The 14,892-nt window shown below is 44.6% G+C and overlaps 1 long non-coding RNA gene across 1 annotated transcript in view; it reads right to left on the reverse strand.

Annotated features, from left to right (window-relative positions):
• LOC138745362 (uncharacterized) overlaps positions 1-10,608 on the reverse strand; it is a 30,304-nt gene extending 19,696 nt beyond the window's left edge. The window contains exons 1-2 of the long non-coding RNA XR_011346216.1: positions 10,375-10,608; positions 9,571-9,669 (exon numbers count right to left, since the gene is read on the reverse strand). This is a non-coding gene — a long non-coding RNA (uncharacterized lncRNA). The remainder of the gene's footprint in view (positions 1-9,570; positions 9,670-10,374) is intronic.
• Positions 10,609-14,892: the final 4,284 nt, after the last annotated feature.

The raw sequence follows: 14,892 nt of genomic DNA on the forward strand, positions 1-14,892 counted from the left end.
TTTAATGTTCGGTTGGGGGCTGATGGTCATCTCTGCTACTTCTAAAGTCATCTGCCACTTGTGGAATTAACTGCACCTGGTTCACAGAGGGGGGGTCTGACTCTTGAACTCTTATGTTTTTATAGTGTTTTCTTATTGTTTCAAAGGTGGGGGGGGGTGTTGGTATTTTTTTATATATATAGTTGTAATTGCTGTTAGAAGTGTCAGTCTCAGGAGGAAATTAAGTTATGGCTCATTTAAATTTTGTGATCTTTAATGTTAAATGACTTAATAATCCGATTGAAAGGAAGGAAATATTAAAGAAAATGAAGGTTGATCTTGCTTTTTTGCAACAAACTCATTTGTCTGAGAAAGAACATATGAAATTGAAAAGAGATTGGGTCGGACATGTTTTTCATCTCCATTTAATTCGAAAGCTCGAGGTGTTGATACTTTGGTTCATAAGAAGATACCGTTTCAGTTGGAATCATTCTCTGCCACATCATTTTCTCGAAGACAATCAAGATAACTGACCTGTTCATGGAGCACTGTGCCTGGACTCAGATTCACAAACTCATCTGGCAAGGTCAGCATACACCCATAGACAAGCTCTACCACTAAACATCCATGATCTGCCCTAACAGCAGTAGGCACGCAAAGGAGAACCATGGTCAAACGTTCGCTCCATGGAGATGCATCACCACCTGCTTTCGATTGTCAATAGAAACGCTCAAAGAAGCTGTTCGCCTGAAATGCTCAGCAGTAATTCAGGTTGTGCCAAGAGGATCAGTGAGAGCTCGGACCAATCCCAACTCGAACTGTGACCCTCAATCTGTTGTAATAGTGCCCAGAACACCAAAAGATGGAATCCACAAAAGCACAGGCATTTGTCTCTGCAGAGATGCCAATGTTAGGAATTTCATCCTGCCACCTGGTAGTCCAGTCCTCACACGTGAGCAGATTTGTACATTGCCGAGATGGCGGAAGTGGACCTTGCAAGCCACAAGGTGCACGTGCTGGAAATGGGAATCCAAAACAACAAAATCCCTCAGCTTGAATTTCATGTGCCTGGAGACTTTAGGGTGTTGACCCAGCAAGCGAGTCCTTGCCGATAATCCAACATTCTGTTTAACATAAAGCCAGGTAAAATGTTCCTTAACCAGTTTGATTGATGTTCTTCTACCAGGAAGAGATAGATTGTGAAGAGAAAATCTCCTGCCTCATACCTGCCACACAAACGGCCGAGTCCTTCCTGTTGGGGGAAAAACATCACAGACCAACTTTTCACCCGATTCATCCAGCGTCACATCTTGAAGATGGAGACCAGAGTTGATCTGGTTTCACCGGATGAAATCAGGATCAATGTGCCGTGCATGAGCCATGGCACTGAAATCGATGGCAGTAGTTGTATGTAATGTCGTGCCTGAATAGAGCACCAGCCACAGCATTCACTTTTCATCAGATATGCTGTGTGTCTGATGAAAATTGTAGGATGAAGTCCGAGTGCTGAATCTCTCTGGGCAAGTAGAGATGTGTGCTTCTACTTGCAGTATGCAGAAGAGGCTGGTGGTCTGTACAAATGGTCAAAGAATGACCTTCCAATAAAAAGCTGAAATATCGAATTGGAAATTGGGATTCATGAGAGAATGACAAAGAAATTTATTTCAAAATTGTATCTTCTATTTCAAGAGGAATCTCCAAACCCAGACTTGAATAAATCAAAAGAAAGATGGGAATTGGATTTGGGAACTGAAATTGACCCTTTTTGCTTGTCTGACATTTGTTGGGACAGTAATTAATGTTTTCGATAGATTAGTTAATTACAAATTTATTCATCAATTATATTTAATGCAACATCAATTAATTTATTCCTAATTTTTCAAATTAATGTTTTAGATGTGGCACAGAAATTGGTACATTTATACATTGTCTCTGGAGATGTCTCAAGGTGACATCATTTTGGAAAGATGTGGCCAAGTTTTTGGAACAAATTATAATAATGTTTATCATTAACACCTGAGCTTTTACTTTTGGGAAATGTATATGATTTGGAAGCTGAATTCAAGTTCTTAAAAAAAAACATTAATTATTTTTATAAATTGCATTGGAAATGGCCTGGAGATGTATAACAATTCCATGGAAATCTGAATCCCATCTTAAAATTGATCATGGGGAAATGCAAAATTGTATTCCCTTAGCAAAGGTGACTAATAATATTAGAACTGGGTATGTTACATAATTCAAAATATGGAAACCATATTTAAAAATAGGTTTATATATCTAATGTATTCACTTCTCCACCCCACCACCACTTTTCATTAATCTTAATGGTTGAACCTTATCATGTTGGTCTAATTCTAATATTTTATTAATATCCTGCCTTTCCTTTTGGGAAGGAATAGTTATCACAGGAGCTTCGCACCTAGATCTGCATTTTTTTCTTTTATACTTTTATCTCTTCTCACTTTTATGTGCAGTACAAAATTTATTTTTTATTCTATTTTGATAATTGTAAGTATCATTTGGATATGATTCTATTATTATATTGAACTGCATACAAACTATAAATATTTTTTTAAATGCTGAAATGTTTCACTGCCAGATAGATAGCTAAGAGTTCTTGCCCAATTGTACGATACTTTGCCTGAGCTGGTGACCGCTTGGCTGAAAAAAAAATGCCAGGGGTTCTAATTGCCCACAGACTCGTTGTTCGAACACTGCTCCCCACAGCACTGACAGATGCATCTGTGATAAGAGAGCAAGGTCTTGCGCATTTGATGTACAACCTTAGTGACATTTGTAAGAACAGTGTTCACATCATGGAAAGCATAAACAGCATGGTCTCCCAAAGATAATGTCTTTTTGAAGCATACATCAGAGCCTTTGAGTCATTCAGCAGTAGGTGCTGTGGCATTCACATAGAACCTGCCTTTATACCATGGCTTATTGCATGTCTGCACACCATTACGATGGGGTCACGAGGCGAGGAAAACACTTGAGCAAGGCTTGGAAAGGGCAGGAGCCAGGTTGAAGGCTTGTCAAACAGCAGATGGCATTGGAAGGACAACAAATGCAGCTCACTTGCATTCAAGAGCTGCAGTCCACACAACAGCATTTTTTTTCCAAATACATCACTGAAAAATGTGACAAGAAATCCACTCCCAAAAAGGAATTTGCCACATTTACAACTGAAAATCCGCCCAAAACGATTGTGAAGCTGAAATGAAATGCGAGTGACCTCTGGCCATGTTTGAATAAGAGAATCATTTGTCACTGAAAGAACACATGACATATTAGAAAGTCTATATTCCTCATGGGTTGGAGGGACAGGCACCACTCCAAAGTGACAGATAGTTTTGGAGTTTTACATAGAGATGTCAAACTAATAACCTACTCTAACAACTGCCAAGAATTATTCCATTTTTCTCAGTTGCCTTCAATAAACTCTCTCAAATGAGAACAAGATCTCAAGGCAAAGGACAGAACCAGGCCACAAGTCCCATCGAGTCTGCTCCATAAACCGACACGAAACCACTCTGCACTCCTTCCAATTTCTGGACTTTTCCCATATCCCTTAATGCCCTTACCAACGAGATACTTGTCTATTTCTTGTTTTAAATATGCCCAGTGATCTGGCTTCCACTGCTGTATGAGGCAGCGGTTCCTCAGATCCATGACCCTCTGGCTAAAGAAGTTCTTCCTAATCTCTGTTTTATATAGATAACCTCTAATTTTCTTGTCCTCGATTCACCCAACAAGGGAACCATCTTACCCGCATCCACCCTATCTAAACCTTTCAATATACAAAATGCCTCCATGAGATAACTTCTTTAATTTCCTGTACTCCACTGAATTCTTCACTACCAATTTCACCTGGTCATTAACTTTTAGGTTTCCTTGCTCAAGGACACCCAGGTCTCTTTGCACATCCAAGGTCTGAATTTTCATCCCATCCAAATAGTATGCTTCCTGTTTATTTCCACTGCCAAAATGTACAACTGTACATTTCTCGGTGTTAAATCTCATCTGCCATCATTTTGCCCAGTTTCCTAATCTGTTTATATCCTTCTGCAACTTTACGGTTTCTACACTTCCTACTCTGTCCCCTATCTTGGTGACCTCCGCAAATTTGGCCACAAAACCATTTAAACCACAATCCAAATCATTAATTTCTTTTTACTTGGAATATATCTATCCTGCATTCATTTTATTACTGCCACATGCCATTCCAGAATCGATCATTACTGAACCTGAACATATTTATTGTGATGAACATCTTCCAATAAATGTTCTGGGTTTAATATTTTTAAATCTTGTTGTGGTTCCTCTTCATCACCTCTTTGCAAGTTGAATTCACAAAATTTTCCAAATATTTTTTCAGCAATAATTCTGTGGTACAGAGGATTACTCATCTTTCCTAAAGGTTAAAAGTTGCATTTTGATTTTCTTGTCTCAACTGAACATTGTACAAGGTGAAGGCTGATTAAAGTGGATTCAGTAACGATGGCCTTCAAATTTTGCATTATTGCTATGGCTACACAGCTTGAATGATAAACTGGTGTTTCTACAGGGAATTAACTCATGGAAATGTTCTAAATACATTCACTGGAGATAGACCTCTGTGAAAAGTTTACTGCCCATTGGCAACAATCCTTGAAAAGAGATGAATCATCACCCAACAGAGCAGCCCAGGAATAGGCCATTTGGTGAACAATGTCTGTGGTGACCATGATACTCATTAAATTAATCCCATCTGTCAGCACATGGTCCAAACACATCACCCATTCCCTCTTGTTCATGTGCCCAACCAAATGCCTCTTAAATCGTGGCGATTTCACCACTATCCTGGCAGCGTGGGCCAGACCCCCAGCACACTGTGCAAAAACCTGCCTCGCTTCTCTCCTTTTCCCCTCTCATGTTCAATATAAGCATCGTAGTATTTTTACATTTCCTACAGGGGGGGGGGGGGGAGAAGACATCGACCTTCTCCAGGACTATAATAATTAGATACATTTCAACCAGGTCATCTCTCAGCCTCCAAAGCTCCAGAGAAAACTATCCACATTGCCACTTTCAAGGAGCTCGCGCTTGCACCCCAAGATCCCTCATTGCAACACTACTACAAGTCCTCTCAAAGTGCAAGACACTTGTCCAGATTAAACTCCATCTGCCATTTCTCTGCCCACATTAATAAGTCATCTGGTTTGGAAGGGATAATATGAGGGGAACTGGGTGGATCAACAGGTCAGAGAGAAAAACATGGGGGGGGGGGGTGGGTGGGCAGGTTACATGAACTTGGAAAATTCCATATTCATACCATCGATTCACAAATGCAATAAGAGATGGTTCCTCTGTATTTGACCTCACCCAGACAATGGAGGAGGCAGAAGACAAAGGTCAGTATGGGAATGGAATGGAACTTAATACAGCTTGTGACCATGAGCCAAGATGGCCATTGTGATCAAAGTGGAGGTGCTCAGCCAATCTGTCATTTACTCTGCATTGGGTTTCCTGCCACAGAGGGCACGGACATGGTTGGAGTAGGTTGCTTCGAAACTTTACCCTGCATGAGAATCCCTGGATGGTGTTAACTGATGTAGATTGCAGGAGAAAATGCCCGAGGATGGGGAGGAATTAGGAGTCTGTAATTATTTGAAAGATCTTACTGCAAGATTCATCACCAACGAGGAGGAAAGCAGCTTCAGTCTATTCTCCCTCTCAGAAAGATTTATGTAATAAACAAAACAATCTTTCAGTACAGCCAGAGGCAAAAGGGCTCTTAATTTAGTCTTACAATCAACAGACTTTGAAGTTAACCAGTGTAAATGACTCAAAATTCAATTCGAGATTCACTTCTGGTGGAAATATAAGAGCCAGTGGCTTGCTTAATCAGATTAGTCTTATTCTGAGTTTCCATTTCTACTTTCACACCATCAAATGCAAGCCTCAGTTGTTGATCCCCAACTATTTTCTATCCTTACCCACTTTGCAACTACACCTACCTGAAATTGGGACAAACAACAGCTAATTTTTCCACGTATAAATCTTCTTTGGCTTGGCTTCGCGGACGAAGATTTATGGAGGGGGTAAAAAAGTCCACGTCAGCTGCAGGCTCGTTTGTGGCTGACCAGTCCGATGCGGGACAGGCAGACACGATTGCAGCGGTTGCAAGGGAAAATTGGTTGGTTGGGGTTGGGTGTTGGGTTTTTCCTCCTTTGCCTTTTTTCAGTGAGGTGGGCTCTGCGGTCTTCTTCAAAGGAGGCTGCTGCCCGCCAAACTGTGAGGCGCCAAGATGCACGGTTTGAGGCGTTATCAGCCCACTGGCGGTGGTCAATGTGGCAGGCACCAAGAGATTTCTTTAGGCAGTCCTTGTACCTTTTCTTTGGTGCACCTCTGTCACGGTGGCCAGTGGAGAGCTCGCCATATAATACGATCTTGGGAAGGCGATGGTCCTCCATTCTGGAGACGTGACTCATCCAGCGCAGCTGGATCTTCAGCAGCGTGGACTCGATGCTGTCGACCTCTGCCATCTCGAGTACCTCGACGTTAGGGGTGTGAGCGCTCCAATGGATGTTGAGGATGGAGCGGAGACAACGCTGGTGGAAGTGTTCTAGGAGCCGTAGGTGGTGCCGGTAGAGGACCCATGATTCGGAGCCGAACAGGAGTGTGGGTATGACAACGGCTCTGTATACGCTTATCTTTGTGAGGTTTTTCAGTTGGTTGTTTTTCCAGACTCTTTTGTGTAGTCTTCCAAAGGCGCTATTTGCCTTGGCGAGTCTGTTGTCTATCTCATTGTCGATCCTTGCATCTGATGAAATGGTGCAGCCGAGATAGGTAAACTGGTTGACCGTTTTGAGTTTTGTGTGCCCGATGGAGATGTGGGGGGGCTGGTAGTCATGGTGGGGAGCTGGCTGATGGAGGACCTCAGTTTTCTTCAGGCTGACTTCCAGGCCAAACATTTTGGCAGTTTCCGCAAAGCAGGACGTCAAGCGCTGAAGAGCTGGCTCTGAATGGGCAACTAAAGCGGCATCATCTGCAAAGAGTAGTTCACGGACAAGTTTCTCTTGTGTCTTGGTGTGAGCTTGCAGGCGCCTCAGATTGAAGAGACTGCCATCCGTGCGGTACCGGATGTAAACAGCGTCTTCATTGTTGGGGTCTTTCATGGCTTGGTTCATATACAAAATAATTTACAAACATTTTCACATCACTGTAGCCACTGATTGATAAGTTGTGCCCATCAGAAAATTGCACCAACCACTACAGGGTGCTATTTACCTTGGTGTTACTGACTCTTTTCCAGTGTTACTTGCAGACATAATGACATATTCAACATGCACAATATTTCTTTTCTTACTGACCAGAACTATAAAGCATTGTGTAAAAAAGAGAAAAGCTCAAGTCAACCAGGATATACAAACTCCAGACTGCAATGTTGCTGTGCACATTTGCTACATTATTGAAGTCTCACAGAGCTTACAACAGATATTCAAAGTCAAGCAATAACAGAAATAACAGAATATTACAGCACGGTACAAGCCCTTTGGCCCACGATGTGTTGATCTTGATATTTCTAATAAAAAAATAATACCCTGTAGCAGCTACTGCGGTAGATGCTATTCAATAAAGGCAAACACACACAAAGGTAGTCAACTCAAGACTGGTTTATTGCAGACATACACAGACCTTTTATTCCCTGCCTGTCAATGAGAATATTAGTGAAAACATTCTGGTCCACAAGATCAGCTGGTTAACGCTACGAGCCAATAGCGCCCCGTGCCTTTAGGCAGGGGCTTCATCTGTTCCACTCACTGTACTTTGGTGCCCAGCGCTGTTAGCCCGTGATGTGTCAGGTAAGTCTGGGACCTGATGGTGGTGGTTCGTAATACCGTGCTATGCGTCCGCTACAACCCTGTTTTTCTTTCCCTGTATGCCTGTCTCAGAGTCTCTTAAATGCTCCTTTCGTGATATTGTAATAGATAAATATATTTGGAGAATTTGGTAATATTTGGAATTTTGGTAAGATTTCGAGTAGGTTGCATACACATACACACATACATTTTAAAACATCTTATTTGAAAGACTGAAGAAATATTGAAGATCTCTGGAGAATGTTATTCACATTCACAAGTAGCTGTTAATCAAACTGATGTCATAAAATGAATGACCATTGTTTGGAAATGGAGCCACGATGACTACAAGTACATTTCTGCAGGGTGCTTACAGGAAAGTTCTTCCTAGGTTTTGTTTATCTAACAATAGCTTGAGCAGAAGAAAGAACTCCTGTTGTTTCAAATAAGAGAAATAGAACTCTGTAGTAGCTTTGAGAAAGAAGTTACCATCTGGAAAACCCTCACGGGGCAAGGTTCATCAGTGAGACATTGAGGTGACTAATGGTGGTTCTTCAGTTGTGGAAATCCTGGAACAACAAATCTCTCTCTAAAAACCCTACAAGAACAATCCTGAGCAGTAAACATTTACCTTTCGAGCACCAAAACCTTGTGAAATTTAGACACATTCAATTCTGTGCACAGCAGAAGAATTACCTGCACCAGAAAACTTGGAAGAAGGAGAAGTGAGATTGAACTGTGAACCAAAGAACTTTTCTTAAATTTATACACATTACAAACATGTTCGCTTAGAATTAGAAAGGGGTTAATTTGGGTTAGTTAAGAATAGAGTTAAGTTAAATTTTCATTCTATTTTCAGGTTTAAATTTGATTAAAATAAATTTGGTTTTAAAAACCACTTGTCTTGCTGAATGTCTCTTGCTGCTGGGTTTTGGGATCCTTTGGGCTCATAACAATATCTGCTTGGATAATGACATTGGGCCTGTTTAAAGTAGGAAATGGCTTCTATCAGCAGGAGTTTCTATTTGTGGAAAATATTGATAGGTGGCTGGCCACATACGTTTCCTAAAAATGAATACCCTCTCTCTCCCTAAACCACATTCAGCCCAGTGACATCTTTCTGCATTGTCTTCCTAGGACCACCAAGGACCTGATCCATTTCCCATCTCTCCTTGCAATGCCAATATGGCAGTTGCCATTAAGAACTGACGAATCACTTTTTAATTAAGCAAGCAAGATGAAAATCATCCTGACATACTGCTTAAAAAAGAGTCAACAAACCTTCCTAATTATATTACTTCATTTTTATTTCGATTCCCATGGGGCATTAGTAAAAAAATTATGAGTAAAATCATGATCCCTGTTGATGAAAACCCATAACATTCAATGTTACACATATAATCTAGGAAGAATTCTGTCATAAAGGTGAATGAAACATTGAAAGAATTTCCCCCTTTAAAACATTGAGATTGTAGCGTACCAAGTGAGGAAAAAAAGCCAAATCACATCAACACTTGGAGAGTCCAAGATGGCACGGACTCCCCTTCACTACCAAGAAGGAGCCCACGCCTAGCACCAGGTATGGGCTTAGGAGCCCTACACTTCTGCGTAGCTGCCAGCCGGCCAGAGAGTGATGCAACAATGTCACTGCTGGAAGTCAGGGGTACATCACCAGAAGTAGTCGGGCAAGCGAGCAGAGGTGGGGAATTTAAAACAGTAAAGCCAGTCTTTGTTTTACACTCACCTTGGGTGTCTCTTTATTTGGTAGCGCTGCTGCAGCGGACGCTGCAAATCGATAACTTCTTACTTGCTGCAACCAAACAGGTCTGCAAGATACACCAACCTAAGCAGAAAACATGACCAGAAATCCCAAAGATCATAAATTCAAAAGGATTGGTGAAATCTTTACTCTGTATTGTTAACACCAAAGTCCCTATATTTTTCAAGGCATTCAGACAAGTAACTGTGAATCATTACATTTTAGACAAATGGTACGTCAGGATCAGAAGGATTGGAGCATTATTGTTCAAGTGACACAACTTTAAAAAATAACATCTAACTTGATGAAGAATGTGATGCTACAACAGGAAAAACGGATGGAATCAGACACATTCTATGAGCATTGGGAAGCAAAGACAAATGGATTGGTTTTCCATCCCTTCCTTAGCGACCCAATGACCCCGACAGGTCCTCCTCGACTTGCGACCGTAATGGAGTCAGATCCCACAATGGACGCAAGTCGGAGTTTTGCCCCCGTGCGAGGACACCTGAAGTCTTAGAGCCTATTTTTAAAATCAAATGATTTGACAAACGCGAACAGAGACACAGGGCACGTAAAACCGAAAATGTGCGGATTGACTCAGCGCCTCGGGGTCCTTCGGCTGGGGGCAGCCATCTTAATATCTGTGCGCATGCGCCAGTCGTCAGTTGGGTTCGCTTTGTTGCCCTGTCGGCACATCCAAATCAGTCGCACATGCGCGAACTCACCACGCATGCGCCAACCAGACTTGCCAAGCTCCTGCCCCCGCCCCCTCCCTCTGCAAGTTACCTCGCGGCCTCCGGCCTCGCCCTGTCGGCGCCATCAGGCTTCGCACCGACTCCTCGGCTCCACTCAAACACCTCGCCGGTACCGGCCACTCCCAGGTGGGGCCCAGTGGGCTGCTGGTCGCCCGTTTTCCCTGGACCGCGCGGCTGACGATGATCCCGGCGCCGTCGCCAACTTCTTCTCTTTAGCGCCCGCGGCGACGCGATGGATCCCGAGCAGACGACGACGACGCCAACGTCCCGCCTCCCCACTGCACGAGCCAATCAGCCCGCGAACCTTCCCATCAATCCAACCCGACTTCAGCGTCCAATCAAATAGCAGCCCCTCCGAATCATCCCATTGGCTGGCGCAACTGAAGCAACCAATCAGTGAGCGAGCGAACACACAGGTGCATCTGAGCGAGCGAACACACAGGTGCACCCAATCAGCTTTGCAAGACAGAAGACAGGCAGTCGAAGGAGCAGGAGCCCCTTCGGCCCTTCCATTTCCAACTACCCCAACAACAATCAAATCCTTAGATTTCATAAGATCACTTTGTCCTGGCTCCAGGATTCCTCTGATCTGAAGAAATACAAGGGAGACTATTTATTCTCAATCTTTCCTTCAAATTTATTACCGCTTCCAATTTAATGTCTGTTACTTTTTTCAAACTATCTGCATCTCAGTTCGATGGATCTGATCCCTCTATGAATTTGTATGACAGTAAACTCATCCCATGGATCCCAATTTTAAATGAACCTTCAACAGGGTAGAGAATTCCAAGGATATTACATTTTCATTGAAGACATTAAAGTCCAAGCAGCTGATCGGTTATTGGGAAATTGTGACACTTGGTGTTCGGCTCCTTTGCATGATCCTCTCTCGATCCGTGCTGCTGTGTCCCCTCATAATGTTGTAATGCCATCTTCCTTTTTTCCAATGAGAAAGAGATCCATATTCAAACTTTCCTTCTATCACCCGGTTAAAACATCCCAGAAACAAATCTGATAATATTTGTGCACTTCTCATTCTTCAGATAAGGAAACTGGACACATGATTCCCGATGTAAGATGAGCAAGACCATTCGATGTGAAATTGGAGTGTGCGCGCTACTGTGAAGGGTGGAAAGAAGGACACACACTCAAGAAATCAAAGTTAAAGACTCCTTTATTACACTGACAGCTCTACTTCTATTCTCTCCCCGCTGCTGTCGACTGGAATTGTGTCATATCAGCGCCGGCCTCCAATTAGTCAGTATTCCTGTCCTTGTTGGTTACTGTTGTGTGGGTTGTCCCCTAAGTCGAAAATTGTTGGTCCCTGTTGATTCTGCGTGGTCATCAGGTTCGTCAGTCATCTTGTGTACAGGGAGGATCCCAGTTAGCATGATCCCCCACCTCCCCAGAACCAGTGATTCTGTTCGCTGCTTTTCGTCGCCTATATCTGCGTCGTGGGGGCTGAGTGGAGACCAATTTGCTGGCTTGAGGTGGTCGATGGTTAAAGTCTCTTGCTTCGCACCAATATCCAGCACACTTACCGTGAAGTGTGGAATGAACGATACACACCCAAGAAGTCGAAGTCGAAGACTGGTTTGTTGAACTGGCAGCTCTGCTTATATGCTCTCCCACTGCTGAGGACAGGTCTTTTGAGACGGTAGAGCCAGCCTCGGATTGGTGGGTGTTCCTGCCATTGCTCATTGCTTCCCGCCGTGCAGGATGTCACCTGGGATGAAGGTTGATGGTTCTCGAGGGATCTGCTCAGTCACCGTGTTTGTGAGCCGTAACAACCATATATTGTGGAAGAATATGGAGCCCATATTTACAAAGGGTGGGTATGAATATTTAAATGAAACTCTGACATTCCCTTTCTCCTTAAGGCCTCAGTTTATGAAAAGGAACATTAAAGTAATCAGCGCTCCTGTTTGGGGGGTCCCTTGTCCTCATTTTTCTTCTTTTTTCCTTTCGCACGGGGATAGAGGGGGGATGGGGTGGTTTATGGGGGGCGGGGCGGAATTTCTTTATTCTTTCTTTTAACATGTATTTATATTTGATTTGTATTATTATTAATTGTGTGAATTCTTTGTGGATTTATAAATTATTTTTTTTAATTATCAGAGGTCATTCCACGGGACGTAAAGTGGCCTAGAGCAACACTGGGGACACCCTCCTGCCCCCCACCACCCCAAATATCAATGTGATCCACTACGATCATTGACAAAATCATCGAGGACCCCTTCACCCGGCCAACAACATCATCCAGCTATTCCCGTCGGGAAAGAGATCCAGGACTTTCAGAGCCGGTAACACCAGGCCCAGGAACAGCCTCTTCCTCAAAGCAGGGAGAATGTGGAATGATTGATGAGCTGCTCATACAAATACTCCTCAACTCTGCTATTTATTCAACAATATTGAGTTATTTTTCTGGACGTGCTCCACATGTATCATTTGTCTGTTGTATGAGGGCTTGGTTGTGTGTTTGCGTGTGTTTATCCCAAGAACGCTGTTTCATCAGGTCGTTCTTGTGCTATCTAAGGGTAATAAATTTGACCTTGTACTTTGGAGTGGGTTCAGAAGAGATTTCCTGGATCGGAGAAAGTATCTCATGAAGTAAAGTTGACTGAGTAGGGCTTTTCTCATCCCACTACCACCACCCACCCCCCACCACTCAGCAAAATTGACTTTATTCACAAATTATTTCCAAAGAGGAAGACCGTTCCAAGTCTTTTCTCCTCCTCCTGTTGTATCCAGATATTCCCTTCACTGCACTTTGCTGCATACGTCTCTGTTTACCTTCATTGCCACCACTTTGATACCGTGTGGTTAGTGCCCCCCTCTGCTGTTGGAGGAGTTCCCCTTGGTCTCAGCCTCTCAATACCCGGTAATGAGAGAGTTATGATCCATCCCCATAGTGCCTTCGTTTTGGCTGTGCCAAGCCTCCATCCATCCCTCAGCATGTACTTCTGTAGCCTGGAATGTGCCAGTCGGCAGCGTACCCTCCCCAACATCTCCTCTTGCTGAAAGACCGACAGGTTTAACATAGAACACGAGAGTACAGTACAAGCACTTCGGCCCTCGATGTTATGCCGACCAATGTATTCCAACCAAAATAAAAATAACTAACCCCTTCCTCCCTCATAACCCTCCATTCGTCTTTCATCCATGTGACTCAGAGACTCTTAAATGCCCCAAAGGTTTCAGCCTTCACCACCACCCCAGTTCTTGGGCTCGTCCTATGTCCCTGACCTGGTAGGCATACACTGAATCCCCTCCCCTTGTCACCCTCCTGCTGCCCCCACCCCGAGCCAGAGGTGAAGGTGATTTGTCAGCCAGGGAGCAGATCCGGGAGATGAACCTCAACTGCATCGAATTCAGGTTCCCGCAGATCAAAGCAGGTCCATGGGCCAAGGTGAGTGACCCGATGGCGAACTGGAGCTCCAGGGGTGGTCTCCTTCCTCTGGCTCCATCCCCAATACTGTCCCCTGTCACCCACCAGGCCCATCCCCAAATCCCCCATCTCCTACCAGGCCCGTCTCCAAACCCCTCCCCCTGCTGAGATTGTCCCCAAATCCCTCCCCCTGCTGAGATCGTCCCCAAAACCCTGTTCACCACCGGGCCTGTCAATAAAGTCCCTATCCCCCACCAGTCCCGTCCCCAAAGCCTCTGTCCCCCACTGGGCCCGTCCCCAATGCTCCGCCCATTGCTTGGACTGTCCACAGAGCCCCTGTCTCCCACCAGTGGCTTAAACAAGCCACTGTCCCCCAACATGCCCAGCCCGTCCCCGCAGCCCCACCCCAAATGGCCTGCAACCAAAGGCCCATTCCCCATCAGGTCTGTCCTCCCACCAGACCCGTTCCCTCACTGGGACCCTCTCCAATCGATCACCCATCACAACTACCCCACCCCAGTTCTTGAACCTCCCCCTTCCCCACCCACAGGCCTTGGAATATGAGCTGCTCCTGGGACACCCAGACAGTGGAGATGTGGGGAGGGCAGTGGTCCATCTCCTTCCTGGTGGCAGCATTCCATACGTTCACCAAGTTGGGGAATCCCCTGACCCTTGGCACTGGGTCAATTGACCCATCTGAGCCAGTCCTCTCCCCCCACCCTGGAGAATGTGGCCAGTTCAGTTGGCTGCTATAGTACACACTGCCCTTCACCTCTTGTCCCAGGACTCCTGCTCCCACTTGTCCTTCAATGAGCTGTGTGACCACAGCCAGGAGCTTCCCCCTCCTCATTACCCTTGGCCCTGTGGGTGTGTGGCATGACGAGGGGGTTGTCGGTCATGGAATTGGGAAAAGAAAGTTTGGTTGAAACCTGGGAAAGAGAGTGGTGATCAGCCGGCTGTGATCATCCAGTAAAGATTGTGTCAGGCATTGAAGACGGAGTCAATGCAGTCCCCTGCCGGGTCCATCCCCCACCGGGTCCATCTCCAAAACTTTCCTCCACCAGGTCGATCCTCAATATTATCCCTCGCCAGGACCATCCCCAATCACGTCTGCACTGGGTCCAACCCCAATACCGTCCCCAGCCGGATCTGTCCCAAATA

The sequence above is a fragment of the Narcine bancroftii genome, chromosome 11, assembly GCF_036971445.1.
Source record: "Narcine bancroftii isolate sNarBan1 chromosome 11, sNarBan1.hap1, whole genome shotgun sequence".
In the NCBI taxonomy this organism is placed as follows: domain Eukaryota; kingdom Metazoa; phylum Chordata; class Chondrichthyes; order Torpediniformes; family Narcinidae; genus Narcine; species Narcine bancroftii.